The sequence below is a fragment of the Podarcis raffonei genome, chromosome 4 (assembly GCF_027172205.1).
Source record: "Podarcis raffonei isolate rPodRaf1 chromosome 4, rPodRaf1.pri, whole genome shotgun sequence".
NCBI lineage: Eukaryota > Metazoa > Chordata > Lepidosauria > Squamata > Lacertidae > Podarcis > Podarcis raffonei.
The window spans coordinates 25,023,549-25,036,098 of NC_070605.1; the positions used below are offsets into that span (position 1 = coordinate 25,023,549).

Consider the following 12,550-nt stretch of genomic DNA (forward strand, 5'->3'; position numbering starts at 1 on the left):
ACTTTGGCCACCTCATGAGAAGAAAAGACACCCTGGAAAAGACCCTGATGTTGGGAAAGATGGAGGGCACAAGGAGAAGGGGATGACAAAGGACGAGATGGTTGAACAGTGTTCTCGAAGCTACCAGCATGAGTTTGACCAAACTGCGGGAGGTAGTGGAAGACAGGAGTGCCTGGCATGCTCTGGTCCATGGGGTCACAAGAGTTTGACACGACTAAACAACAACAAAAATGTCTTGGGTGGCTATGTGTTCTGCGTTAAAGAAGGCAGACCTCGGTTTGTAGGTATTGTGACAAGAATTTTAAAGTCTTAGATGTATAATAAATGTTCATAAATGTACCAACCAAGCACGTACATAGATCAGCACAGGAAGACCGACCTGAAACCATTTTTATTCCCAAACTGAGCAAATGTTTTCTCTGCAAGGTCAAAGGAAAATGGAAAAGCTCCCCATTGTCTTTTCCTTCACAAATCCTGTCTTAAGGGCACATTTAAGATATGAATAGGGTGTGAGCCTGTGACCTGGCTCAGGAACTAAGTATTTATCATTACAAAAGACTGGCCAGGCTCCCCAGGGTATCCAATCAAGTAAGCATTAACAGGTAACCTGCCAGACAGGAGATAAACAACAACAGGAGATAAACAACGCACTCAGAGTTCTGCTGTAGACCGCCCTTTCTGTGATGTAGGTTTGATGTGTCTTTGGGGTGGTCTTGAGCTACACCCCTTCTGTGATGTATGTATGATGTTTCTGGGGGTGGTCTTGAACTTCAGGGTGGGCAATTTAAAATGTCTATATAAGGGCAGACACACCTGGGTTCTGGGTCCTCCTCCTTTCCTGCGTGTGAGGGGAGCACCCTGTTGCAACAGATCAATAAAGATCAGGCTTACTAGCTGCTTTGCTTCTCAATATTCTCTGGTTGGCTTCTCTTATTTTTCTCCAACCGATGGAGAATGTGAAAAGGACTCTACAAGGGATCTTGTGTACCCCACAAGGGAATAAGGGCAGATTTCCGTTTATTACAGTATCCTGTATTCAAAGGCCACCCAGTCCAAGTTTTGTTTGAAGATAAACAGTTCTGGGCACCACAGTTCAAGAAGGACACTGACAAACTGGAACGTGTCCAGAGGAGGGCAACCAAAATGGTCAAAGGCCTGGAAACGATGCCTTATGAGGAACGGCTAAGGGAGCTGGGCATGTTTAGCCTGGAGAAGAGGAGGTTAAGGGGTGATATGATAGCCATGTTCAAATATATAAAAGGATGTCACATAGAGGAGGGAGAAAGGTTGTTTTCTGCTGCTCCAGAGAAGCGGACAAGGAGCAATGGTTCCAAACTACAAGAAAGAAGATTCCACCTAAACATTAGGAAGAACTTCCTGACAGTAAGAGCTGTTCGACAGTGGAATTTGCTGCCAAGGAGTGTGGTGGAGTCTCCTTCTTTGGAGGTCTTTAAGCAGAGGCTTGACAACTATATGTCAGGAGTGCTCTGATGGTGTTTCCTGCTTGGCAGGGGGTTGGACTTGATGGCCCTTGTGGTCTCTTCCAACTCTATGATTCTATGATAAAGAAATAATAGAATCATGGAGTTGGAAGGGACCCAAAGGGTCATCCCGTCCAACCCCCTGCAATACAAGAATCTCAGCTAAAACATCCATGACAGATGTTTGCTCTGCTTAAAAACCTCCAAGGAAGAGATGATTTGCACTCCCTACATGATAATAATAGTAATGATGATAATAATAATAATAATAATAATAATAATAATAATAATAATAATAATTTTATTTATATCCCGCCCTCCCCAGCCGAAGCCAGGCTGAGGGCGGCTAACAACAATCAAACAATCAAACATAGAAGTGTATTTGAAAATGTTTGTTTTTGAGGCTTTTTTCTTCGTATTTTTTTTCAGTTCTTTGTACAGTGGTACCTCGGGTTAAGTACTTAATTCATTCTGGAGGTCCATTCTTAACCTGAAACTGTTCTTAACCTGCAGCACCACTTTAGCTAATGGGGCTTCCTGCTGCCGCCGCGCCACCGAAGCATGATTTCTGCTCTCATCCTGAAGCAAAGTTCTTAACCAAGGGGAACTATTTCTGGGTTAGCGGAGTCTGTAACCTTAAGTGTATGAAACCTGAAGCATCTGTAACCCGAGGTACTACTGTATATTGGATGTATGTATGTTTAAGCAATATAAAAAACAAAACAAACAAAACCCTCAAAGGAAGGAGATGCCACAACCTCGCAAGTCCACAACCACTGCTCTTACTATTAGAAAGTTCTTCCTGATGTTTTGTCGGAATCTCCTTTCTTGTAACTTGGAAGTCATTGGTTCATATCCTTGTCAGTTTGCATTTCTTGGTACAGAAAGTATTGATCTGATGTGTAGAGATCTTTCCTGTTCTAGTTAATTCAAGAGGGTTCTGGAAGCGTCTGTATGAAAGAAACTAGTGCAAGCTGGATGTTTCTAGCTGACAAGTAAGTTTCTATTCTGCTTAGAAACAAGCAGAAGGTTCACAATGTTTGAGTTTTTCCTTCAAAGAAATTGATTACAGCTGGCTTAAACTGGTTCCGTTATCTCTTTCTGTCAAGGTCATCCTGACTATAGCAATAAGGCCAGAAGGAGCCTGGGTTTCAATTTCTACAGTGGTACCTTGGGTTAAGAACTTAATTCGTTCTGGAGGTCCGTTCTTAACCTGAGGTACCACTTTAGCTAAAGGGGGCCTCCCGCTGCCACCACCGCACGATTTCTGTTCTCATCCTGAAGCTAAGTTCTTAACCCGAGGTACTATTTCTGGGTTAGCAGAGTCTGTAGCCTGAAGCGTCTGTAACCTGAAGCATCTATAACCCGAGGTACCACTGTATCTCTCTATCCTTCTGGTGACAGCCCTTTAGATATTTGAAGATGGTTATCATATCTCCTCTCAGTCTCCTCTTTTCTAGGCTAAACATACCCAGGTCCTTCAAGCGCTCCTCAAAAGGCTGTTTCCAGACCCTTGATCATCTTGTTTGCCCTCCTCTGCACATGTTCCAGCTTGTCAACATCCTTCTTAAATTGTGGAGCCCAGAACTGGACACAGTATTCCAGGTGTGGTCTGACCAAAGCAAAAAGACTGGTACTATTACTTTCCTTAATCTGGACACTATAGTTCTGTTGAAGCAGCCTAGAATAGCATTAGCTTTTTTTTTTTTGCTGCTGCATCACACTGTTGACTCATGTTAAGCTTGTGGTCCACTATAACCCCTAGATCTTTTTCACATGTACTACTAATAAGCCAGGTGTCCCTCATCTTACATTTGTGCATCTGGTTCTTCCTGCCTAAATGCATAACCTTACATTTGTCCCTATTGAAATTCAGTTTGTTATCTGTTATTCACAGTTCTCCAATCTGTTAAGGTCATTTAAAATTCTGATTCTGTCTTCTGTGGCATTAGGTGTCATCTGTAGCATTAGGTGTCATCTGCAAATTTGACTAGCATACCCACAATTATTTCATCCAAGTCATTTATAAAGATGTTGAACAACAATGGGCCCAGGACAGAACCCTGCAGCACCACACTTGTCCTTTTTTCCTGGATGATGAGGAACCATTAATGAGTAGTCTTTGGGTTCGGTCAGTCAACCAGCTACAAATCCACCTAACAATTACCGTTGTTCAACCCACATTTTATCAGCTTCTCACAATGTCATGAGAGACTTTGTCAAAAGTCTTACTAAAGTCAATATACACTATGTCCACAGCATCCCCCTGATCCACCAAGCTTGTGACTCCATAAAAAAAAGAGTTTTATTTTGCATGACTTGTTTTTGAGGAAACCATGCTGGATTTTACTAATCACAGAATCCTTTTCTAAGTGCTCACAGACCGACAGTTGAATTATTTGTTCTAGGGCCTTTCTTTGAATCGATGTCAAGTTCACAGGTAGGTAATTACCTGGGTCTTCTTTTTCCCCCTTTTTGAAGATGGGGATAACATTTGCCCACCTCCAGTCTGGAGGGACCTCCCCTGTTCTCCAAGAATTCTGAAAGATTATAGACAGAGGCTGAGATTACATCCACATGTTCCTTTAGTATCCTTGGATACATCAGGCCCTGGAGATTTGAATTCACATATAATAGCTAAGTGTAGGGAACTTGAAGTTGCCCATCAACATTCAGCACCTAGATAACATAATGAGCAGGTACACAGGTCAGCTAGAGCAGTCTTCCCCACTATGTTGAGGTGTATTGTATCTCTTATTTAAATTATTATTGTTTTCTAAATTTTATGCAAACGTGTACAGTGGTACCTCAGGTTACATGCGCTTCAGGTTACATACGCTTCAGGTTACACACTCCACTAACCCAGAAATAGTGCTTCAGGTTAAGAACTTTGCTTCAGGATAAGAACAGAAATCGGGCTCCAGCGGCGTGGCGGCAGCAGGAAGCCCCATTAGATAAAGTGGTGCTTAAGGTTAAGAACAGTTTCAGGTTAAGAACGGACCTCCGGAATGAATTAAGTACTTAACCCGAGGTACCACTTTATCTGCTTTTCTGGTGATACATTTCCTCTTTTTTGGAGATGTATCTGGCCAGTCTATGTCAGAAGTGAGCAGAAATACTTTAAGAAATGTCTGTATTTGTCAAATACACTTTTAGCTAGAAGATTGATTTAATACCTTTAGGATTTGCAGGCATTTAAGCATGCTTACACTGTGTTCAATGGGTTTATGTCCTATGGAGTGTCCATAGGCTCACAACCTTTCTAAAATGTATTTGTTTATTAGTTCATTTCCAAGAGAACAATGAATATAAATAAACAAGAATTAAACTGATACACACTACCATCCAGATAATCCCTTGCCCTTAAGTGTCCAGATTTCTTGTTACCTGCATAAGTAAATACAAATTACCGTATTTTTCGCTCCTATAAGACGCACCAGACCACAAGACGCACCTAGTTTTTGGAGGAGGAATACAAGAAAAAAAATATTCTGAATCTCAGACACCAGAACAGCAAGAGGGATCGCTGTGCAGTGAAAAGCAGCAATCCCTCTTGCTGTTCTGGCTTCTGGGATAGCTGCGCAGCCTGCATTCACTCCATAAGACGCACATACACTTTCCCTTACTTTTTAGGAGGGAAAAAGTGAATCTTATAGAGCAAAAAATACGGTACTTATTTGTTTGGATGTTCATATCGTGTAACATATCCTATATCTAGCAAAATAGCGTAAGAACAGTTTTGGGTGGATCTGTTAAGGCAGGTGCGGGGAACCTTTGATCCTCCAGATGCTGCTGAACTACAACTTCCATCATCCCTGGCCATCTGCCAGACATGCTGGGGCTGATGGGACTTGTAGCTCAGCCAAAGGTTCCCCACACTTGCGTTAACAGATCCAACCATAACTGTCTGTCAATGTGTTGCTGGTGTGTTGCCAGTGAAACTTTTGCTCTTTTACTGTTTCAAATAGATTGAATGAAATTGCACAGTTGTTCAACAAAATAATTGAAATCTGTGTTGTTATTTGTTTTTAGCTGTTCTGTTAATTTTTCCAAAAGTGCTGTTTGCCACACTGATTAAGAGTCAAATTAGAATTACAGAACTGTAGAGTTGGAAGGGACCACAAGGGTCATACAGGAATCTTCTGCCCAATCATGACCCTAAACTTAAGAGCCTTTTGCTCTACTGAATGAACTATCCCTGGCAGTTTTGTAACACTACCTGATGAACAGGGATGAGCAAAAATAACCCTAATCAAGTCTTTACATAAATAAATCCTTATTTACAGATGGTTGATGTCAACACTCTGAAAGTATATAAAGTTATTTAAGCTTTAAAGAAGCAGTATGTAAAAGTAAATGGTTAAGAATTGCATATTCTTAAATGTAGTCTGGACAACAGAAAAATATTATTAATTGTTGAGGCAGTGAAACTATTTTGCTCAACCTAAAACAATTTTGTTATACTAATTCTGGCTGATGATACAGCTTTGGGTTGCATAAGTGTTTTAAATGCCTAAATTGACATGACTCCCTTTTTGTTTTATTTCTTTGGGGGAAGAGTTGTAGCTCAGCAGAAGAGCATTTGTCAATCGTACAGAAGGTCCAAGGTTCAGTCTCCAAGAAGGGGTGGAAATGGCTCTTGTCTGAAACTACCATCAATCAGAGTAGAGACAGTATTGACTTAGGTGGACCAATAGTCTGAATCAATAGAAGGCAGCTTTGTATGGCAGTGGGTGATATCCAATATAGTTACAGAAGCCGATTGATTTAGTTTGGCCTACCCTGAGTATGACTAACATTGTATAACACTCAATGTATTTATTTATAACTTTCCTCACACTAATTTACATCTTCTGTATGATAAATATAGCCATGGAGTTAATATATGATTTAAAGGAATGGATTACTTAATTCCAACGTTGCAGGTGCCATTTTTTTGTGGGGGGGAGCAAACATCTCTATATATACTTCAGCATCTCTAGAAGTCACTGATGTGCATATGTGGAAGTCATTGGAGTTAATATGACAGTAAGACAAAGTATTTCTTCCCATTCTCTTTTTGTATACAGTGGTGCCTCAGGTTACAGACACTTCAGGTTACAGACTCTGCTAACCCAGAAATAGTACATCGGGTTAAGAACTTTGCTTCAGGATGAGAACAGAAATCGCGTGGTGGCGGCAGGGCAGCAGCGGGAGGCCCCATTAGCTAAAGTGGTACCTCAGTTTCAGATTAAGAATGGACCTCCAGAACGAATTAAGTTCTTAGCCCGAGGTACCACTGTACAGAGACTCTTGTGGTAGATACTTCTTGTCCCAGTCTTGGTAAAGTTAAAAAAGTATTTCCTGTGGATGATGGAATGCAGCAATACTCAAGTGTGACTCTGAGAATGTTCAACCTCAGACTTTGAGAATGTGCAGCATTGAGTGATTTTTAACTAGAGTAACATATTTTTCACAAAACTAGTCAACTTAAAAATACTCTAAATCAGTGGTTCCCATTGTGGGTGGTACCACCCCCTGGGGGTGGTGGGATTACCTAGAGGGGCGGTAAGAGGCAAGTGGGTGGCAGGGAGGTGCTGGAGATGTAAATGATTATCAGGCTTTGAAAAGTTGGTATCACTGGATCAAGTTCATAAATTTTGTTGAATTAGTCAACTAAATATATCAGATTTTGAATAAATGTGCAATTAATTGTTACTGCTTTGAATTTTTTTGTGTTATCATCTTCCTTAGTGGACTGCTCTTATGAATAATGCTTTTTACAGAAAAAGGAATGAGTTTATGGAACCAAGGGAGCGGTGGCCCAAAAATGTTTGGGAACCATTTCTTTAAATTGCGGGATCCTACCCGCGTTTCTTCAGAAGTGCCTCTGAATCCCAAGTAATGACCCTTAAATAAAACTCAAGGTTTTCAGATTTCAGAGTACAGTATTTAGGTTCCTATATGGAGAAAGCAATGGAAATGTTCAGTCCTAAAAAAAAAAAAACCCCACACAATACAACATAAGTCCTGAAAGATCCTGCGGATAATGACTAAACCAACAAAACTTCTTCCTTTACTGTCTCCACTATCAAACTCCAATTGAAAATAATGTAACAGGAAATGCAGTTATCAAAGCAGATAATCTCATTGTCCAGCCTTTTAATATAGGCCATCAAGTGAAAAATTAAGTTCTCCCTTTCACTATCCATTAGAGTTTATAGACTTTCTGCGACGTTGTTTGCCCACCTAGAAATGCAAGCTTTCGCATTTCCCATTAAATCGGCGGCATCCTATTAATAGTTTCACATACGCATTTGGCTAGACCTGTTGGCTGTTGCCTGCGTCTCTGTTTAGGGCTGGTGGCAGGAGGGAACTAGATATGGTACAGCGACAGCGCCGCGTTCAGAATGCTCGCGTCTGCGGCGCAGGGAAATTAGTCACCGAGGGCAACCGAGCGAACTTAAAACTCTTCGAACTGAGCTCCCGCGCAAGTTACCCAGGGACTTGGCATCGCGAGAAGCTCTTGCAGATCTGAGATAAAAATGGGGCCAACAGCTCTTGCCCGCTCCCTTTCCCCCCCGTACATAATAAGCCTTTCTCCAGGGAATAAAATACCGTGCTGCTGCGTGTACGTTTGTGGCATCGCTGCAAGGTGGAGAAGACTGTGTGGCGTTGTTTCCCGCCTCTTTCTTCCCGTTTTTGTCGAGGAGAGAGGGACAGCCCACGGGGTAGTCGGTGGGTTGACCAACCAGGCAGAAGACTGAGCACGCCCCCGTCCTCGAAGAAGCGGGCGTCAATCCCATGGCTGGGGAACGGGGAACCAACCGCGCAAGGGAAGTGCGCATCCTCCATTTTGGCTGAGGGAGGGTGGGGAGCGTGGTTCTCGGTGCTTTGCCGCCTTGGCGGCTCTGGGTTCGATTTATCCCTTTTAGGGCATTGCCAGAGGTCCCCCCCCCGCGCTTTGCTGTGACCCTGAGGCGAGAGGCTCTGAAACCAGGCACCTCATAGAGCCCCATGTTGGTCTGAAGTGGTCCCAAGTTCCCTGCCTGCAGCAGCTTCCGACAAAATGGAGGACGTCACCACCATTACCAACCACCACTACCACCACCAGGAGCCGTGCTGGCAGTTGCAAGGGACACAGCTTTCTTTCTCCGGAGTAGGCAGGGGGAGGGGGGAAAGGGGGTTGTTCCTCAATGGAGACAGGGATCTTTGCCCTTGGGAAAGAGCTTGGAGACTGGGAGACTGTTTCCATTACTCTGCCCCCTTATGGAAATGGATCCAGGTTTCCCAGCCCTGCTGTGGGGGCGCGCGCGCGCCTATAAATGTGGACGAAGCGTGGCAACCATCACCTCCCCACGGAACAGGGTGTTCACACCCGAAGCCACACGTCTCCGCTGCAATTATTGCCCAGAGGGACCGTGGAAGGCAAATTAATGGGTTAAACACACCACCTCCCTCCCTGGCAATGTCATGCGGAGTAAAAGGGATGCCATCCCGCTTTCATGCAGGGGGAAAAAGAGCACAAACTTCTGCAGGAAAGTACCCGGCGGCAGCAGCAACCTCTGGGGCCCCAAACCCGCCCATCCACCAGGAGAAAGGCAGAGGTGCTGCAGCTGTTGGTGGTGGGCAATGCGATTCGGGTTTAACCTGATGGAACCAAAGAGGGAGGGACCGTAGGCGTGAGTGAGAATAGGATTGACAGGTGCTCGGCCCAACCACCTGCGGCGGGGACGCTGATAGGCGGGAAGCCGCTCCAATGGGTTCTGCAGGCAACGTAGCCCTCTTCCTGGGAAGGCCAATAAGCGGGCGCACGAGGCGGCCTTTCCCCGAGCTCGGCTGGTGGGGTTGGTCCCTGCTCCTCCCCTCCGCCAAGCAGCAGCGTTTAGCCCGGGACTGGACCGAGTTAGAGTTGAGGAAGCGTTGGCGGAGCCGCGGAGGGTGCGTGTGACCCGCCGCCGCCGCCGGGGCGAGCTACTTCTCCCCCCCGAGACTGGTGAGGGCCGTGAGAGGAAGCGGCTGAGGTAGAGGAGAGCCGGGTGGCTGGCTGGAGCCCAGCTTGCCCCTTCAGGGTGGGGATTGGAGCAGCCCAGCCGTGCCTCGCAGCGACCCGGGCTAAATGCCCCGCTGCGTGTCGCTCTCGCCTCACGCCAGCAGGGATTGGGGGCGGGGGGAGGGTTGGGGAGGCGGTTGGGGGGGACAGGCAGGAGGAAGCCCCCCTCACTGAGGGCAGAAATGCGGAGGGGGCTGCCTTGGGGGGTATCTGGGGTGGCGGCGTGGGGAGCGGGGCGGGGGGGGGGAGAAGGGAAGGATCCATTTTATCACGGCTTCGTTTCCAACCGCCTCGCCCGCGGTTTTGTTTTCAATGCCCTCCGCCCCGGCGGCTCCCCTCCCTCCCTTTCGCGGCGCCCTTCTTTGCGCCCAGCGCTGCGCTCCCCGTATCCTTCTCTCTCCCCCCCCCCCCAGCTCCCGCTTTCTCTCGCGCTCCCCTCCCGTATTGTTTGGCTGGGTCTCCTTAATGGCGGCCGACTGGAGGCGGCAGTGCTGCCGGCCGACTGCAGGGGGCCAAACCCGACACCCGGGGCAATTGGCAGGGACGGGCGCCAGGGCAGATCTCGGCGCTGGAGGCGCGCGCGCGGGTTGTTGTTTTTGTGTGTATGTGTATATGCGCGTGTGTTCGTGTGTGTGTTTGTTGGGGGGGTGTTCAATCGACTTAACACTCGGTCCCCAGAGAGAGCTCTGAAGGGGGAAAGAAGAGGCGGCTTTGTGTATGTGTTGGGTGGGTGAGGAGAGTCTTCGCTATTGCCTCCTCCTCTCCCACCCCCGCGCCTGTCCAAACTACACCCCCCCCGCTGCCCTCCAGCAAAGGCTCCCAAGGCTGGGCGCCCTTGGGGAGCAGCGCTGGGGGACAGGGCCAACCCCCCACCCGAGGTGGGGCTGGGGGGGAGGCGCTGGGGCGGGGGGAGCCTGTCTCTGGGGCAATAGGTTTGTATCCCACTGGGGGTAGGGGGCTCTGCTGGAGGGGCTGAAGGATTCAAAGTGGAGGGCCCTGCTGCCAACCCGTTTCTTTGCCCAGGAGGAAGGGCGTCTCCTGGAGGGGAAGATGAGGAGGCGCGCCCACTACCTCGATTAAAACCCGATTCAACCCCCCCCCCTCACGCTCCACCAGCACCTCTTCTCCCTAGGCTCCAGGCCAGTTTGGTGCAGCCTTGGCAAGAGCCTCGCAAGGAGAAGGAGCTCCATTGTGAGTGCTATTTATATGTTTTTTCTGCCTTGGGGAGGAGCAGGAGGTAGATCATCCTTCTCCCCCCTTTTTTTGGCACGAGGAGTGGATGGGTGGGGGGGTTAAGAGGAGGTGCTTCCAGGGTAAAAGGGGGGCGGGTTGTTGGGTGCAGCAGCTGCTGCCCTGGAGCAAAGCCCCGGTAATGGCCGTGAGGCGACTCCTCCCCCCGGGGTGGGCTCTGCTGCAGACATCGCTCCTGCAATACCGACACCCGCAAGCAGACGACGGGCTCCTGCCGCTCGCCTTACCCGGCTCGGCCGCGCGGGGGAGGGGAATGGAGAGGGTATCTTTCGAGTGCCCTCTAGAGTTTTGGAGCGTATATTAAAGCGCACATTTAACCAGATTTCGAATTAATTCCCTCGCAATTCCGAATCCCTGCAACCTTACCTGACTTCTCTGGCCGGCGAGAGGGAGACGACTTAAAATAATCCAGTCCTGAGCGAAGTGTGTTCTGGATCACACGTTTTATTTCTCGTTCAGGCGGATTTGCTTAGGCATGGACGTGGGGAAGAAGATACAGTTGGACACAATGGACATTTTCATGTGTTTCTCTGCTAAGGACAAACGTCTTATTTGCCCCATTTCCCTTTAAATCCTGATGCTATCTGAGAATCCCATCGGTTGTGTCTTGTTTGATTGAATTTTTTCAAGGCTATTGCAAAGTCAGCGAATAACCATCCTTTTCTTACATTCTGAGATGACTGCAGTTAGCCCCCTTCTCTTCCCCTTAGTAATTTCAGCTCTTTACACTAAGTGGCGAAGTAGCTCTGTGAGGGCAAACCTAATAGAGCAGTTTATGCCGTGACCCATCATCTGGAGACTGAAAGTGATCAATAGTTGCTTGTTAAGGGTCTCTTACTAGAGGCCGCTGCAGGAATCCATTGGTGGCATTTCACTTTTTAGCTTGCAGGAGGCAAACATGGGTATTGCATGATCCAAGATCAGCATTCCTTGTCCATTATTCACATAGAAATTAGGGAGAAAGATCAGGAGGAGAATACTTTATACAAGTTGTTAGTTTACTCAGAGGATGAGGGGGCTGCTGATTTTTAAGCTGTCTTTAGAGCGACTGGTTTAAGCCTTAAACTTTAAGGGTGCAGATTGACTCAAAATTCTAATTTCTCAAGTTTTTCAAGTGCATGAGGAAGATTGTGTGGTAAATAGCTTTGTGCAGACTTTAGTAGACTTGCTGAAATAACCTGTGACAAATTCACGTAAATGTGGAAATGAGTGTGTATTAAATTGTAATGTCAAACAGGGTTGCAGCCCCCCAACTGTTTTCCTGATTTGTGATTTCTGACAACTTCCAGCAGGATCATAGATACTAAAGGATGACTTGAACAAATTATAAATGATTAATAAATACTTCCCAAGCAACATAGAAGAAATACCAGAATTGAAGGTGAATGGAAACTTGTTTTGTACAAGTCTTCAGAGAGAAGGTTTGGTCAGCTCTGAAGGGTTTCAGCTGCAGAATTAAACCATAGTTCTTTAAACTGGGGATCTAAGCATGCTTGCTTAAAATAGGTTATATTGAAAAAGAATAACTTGGATGTATTTCCAAGTAAAACATGTTTAGCCGAGAGGTGTAGTCGACACACTGCTTACTTCAGAACAATAAAATAGGATAACATATACTAAAGGACTAAAAATTCCAATAGGCAAGACTTGAGTCAATGCCATTTGGCATATGGGACCCATTCATATCTGAGGTGGCTCCCATGTGATCATCTTGTGATAGGTTTGCATAGAAAAGCCATTGGTGTATCTTCACATAGGTGTTGATGATGCAGACATCGTTATTGGT

General features: G+C 46.3%; 2 protein-coding genes across 8 annotated transcripts in view; one reads left to right on the forward strand and one right to left on the reverse strand.

The window, feature by feature from the left end:
* CENPJ (centromere protein J) overlaps positions 1-12,550 on the reverse strand; it is a 209,777-nt gene that overhangs the window by 163,906 nt on the left and 33,321 nt on the right. The window lies entirely within an intron of this gene.
* The window catches only part of ZMYM2 (zinc finger MYM-type containing 2), a 65,160-nt gene continuing 61,883 nt past the window's right edge, over positions 9,274-12,550 (forward strand). For 3 of the 7 annotated variants that reach the window (XM_053385818.1, XM_053385823.1, XM_053385824.1), the window contains exon 1: positions 9,275-9,456. The gene's annotated coding sequence lies outside the window, so the exon portion shown is untranslated. Of the gene's footprint in view, positions 9,485-9,507; positions 9,533-12,550 lie in introns of those variants that run through there. The other 4 variants (XM_053385820.1, XM_053385821.1, XM_053385825.1 and 1 more) reach the window with 4 other exon arrangements.